Here is a 2500-nt window from a genome sequence, read left to right as displayed (position 1 = left end):
TCCCGGCCCTGGGCTCCCCTCCGGTCTACCGCCCGGGAAGGCTGGGTCTTGCCGGTCTTTGTCAGAGATCGTGGGGCTTCCCGGTCTACCTGCCGGAAAGGGCGCCTCTGCCAGGCTTCCTGGCGTACGGCGCGGCACCGCTGACCGGTCCACTCGGTGTCAGGCCCGGTGGGCTCCTCGCGTCCACGCACACCACGCCCTGCCTGCCTGCCCGCCTGCCTGCCTGCCTGCCTGCCTGCCTGCTCGCCCGCCGCAGGGTCTGGGGCTTCCAGGTCTACCTAAGAAAAAGCGAGTCTACCGGCCGGGAAGGCTGGGGTTTGCCGGTCTTCCTCCGAGATCGTGGGGGCTTCCCGGTCTACCTGGTGCACGGCGCGGAACCGCTGGCCGGTCTACTGGGCCCCGGACCTCGGGAAGCCCGGTCTCCCGGCCGGAGGGGCTGGCGGCGTTGCCCGGTCTCCCGGCCTTGGGCTCCCCTCCGGTCTACCGCCCGGGAAGGCTGGGTCTTCCTTAGAGATCGTGGGGCTTCCCGGTCTACCTGCCGGAAAGGACGCCTCTGCCAAGCTTCCTGGCGTACGGCGCGGCACCGCTGGCCGGTCTACTCGGTGTCAGGCCCGGTGGGCTCCTCGCGTCCACGCACACCACGCCCTGCCTGCCTGCTGCCTGCCGCCTGCCCAGCGCTCCTAAACCAAGAAACAGGCTCTTGCCCGGTCTACCTGGAAGGCAGGGAGCGGACGGCCACCCTGCCTGCCTGCCTGCTCGCCCGCCGCAGGGTCTGGGGCTTCCAGGTCTACCTGAGGAGAAACGGCTTCCCGGTCTACCCTCCATGGGGCCGGGAGGCGCCGGTCCACTAGGCGGGGGGATGGAGCCGCTGCCCGGTCTACAAGCCTTCGAAGGGGGGAGGCTTTCCGGTCTACCTGCCGGAAAGCGCGGCTCTGCCGGGCTACCTGGCGTACGGCGCAGAACCGCTGGCTGGTCTACTGGGCGCCCGACCTCGGTGAGTCCGGTCTACCGGTCGGAGGGGCTGGCGGCGTTGCCCGGTCTCCCGCCCCTCGGCTGCCCTCCGGTCTACCGTCCTGGAAGGCTGGGGCTTGCCGGTCTACCTCCGAGATCGGTGGGGGTTTCCGTGTCGGACAATCTGCTCGCCGGGCCCCCGGTCTACCCGCCGGAGAGGCTGCGGCTTGCCGGTCTACTACGGAGGACGGAGGGCTTCCCGGTCTACCTGCCCCTGCCCCCTATGGAGCCTGCAGGTCTACCCGGTCGCTGTAACCCGACGACATCGCCAAGGGTGGGTGGGGTTCGTGGCGACAGCTGCCGTAGAACTCGGTGACTTTGTAGACGGCCGCTTGGCGGCAGCGCAGCAAGTAGGCGAGGGAGGGGACGGGACGGGTGAGGGCGTGCGTGCGTGCGTCCTCGCAGGGACGGCAAGGGAGAAAAGCCTTGGCGTGCGTGCGTGCGTTCCTTTGCGGGAGGTGGAGCATGCAGAGACCCAGGGATACAGAAAGACATGCGCAAAAGCGCTCGTGCGCTCTCACACACACTTGATTGCGGAGGGAGAGAGAGAGAGAGAGAGAGAGAGAGAGAGAGAGAGGGGGGGGGGCGGGGAGGCAGGCAGGCAGGCAGGCAGAGGCAGGCAGGCAGAAACAAAATCTCTCTGTCTCTCGTCTCTCTCTCTCTCTCTCACACACACACACACACACACAGACACAAAGAGTCGTTTGCGGGAGAAGGGCACAAAATTTCTCTCTCACACTAAGCATACACTCAAACACAGCATGTGCTTGTGGGGGGGAGACAGACAGGGACAGAGAGATGGACACAAAAGATCACTCCGACACGCACACGCGCACACCAAAGAAACCACCCCCGCCCACGACATCGCCAAGGGTGGGTGGGGTTCGTGGCGACAGCTGCCGTAGAACTCGGTGACTTTGTAGACCGCCGCTTGGCGGCAGTGCAGCAGGTAGGCGATGGAGGGGACGGGTGAGGGCGTGCGTGCGTTCGTCCTTGCAGGGACGGCGAGGGAGAAAAGCGAGGGAGGGAGGGAGGCCGAGAGAGAGGCAGGCAGAGGCAGGCAGGCAGAAACAAAATCTCTCTCTCTCTCTCTCTCTCTCTCTCTCTCTCTCTCACACACACACACACACACACACACACACACACAGACAAATAAAAAGCCCCAAACGGTCGTTTGCGGGAGAGGGAGACAGAAGGGCACAAAATTTCTCTCTCACACTAAGCATACACTCAAACACAGCATGTGCTTGTGTGGGGGGGAGACAGACAGAGACACAGGAGCCAAATACACCGCACACACGCTTGTGTGCAGGGGAGACGGAGCGATCTTTTGTGTCCGTCTCTCTGTCCCTGTCTAACGCGCACACACGCACACCAAAGAAACCACCCCCGCCCACGACCTCGCCAAGGGTGATCCCTTGCCGTCCCTGCAAGGACGTACGCACGAAGGCACGCCCCGCCCCACCCCACCCGTCTCCTGCTGCTCTGC

This window comes from Podarcis raffonei, chromosome 14, assembly GCF_027172205.1.
Source record: "Podarcis raffonei isolate rPodRaf1 chromosome 14, rPodRaf1.pri, whole genome shotgun sequence".
Lineage (NCBI taxonomy): Eukaryota > Metazoa > Chordata > Lepidosauria > Squamata > Lacertidae > Podarcis > Podarcis raffonei.
Note: the sequence above shows the minus strand (reverse complement) of the source record.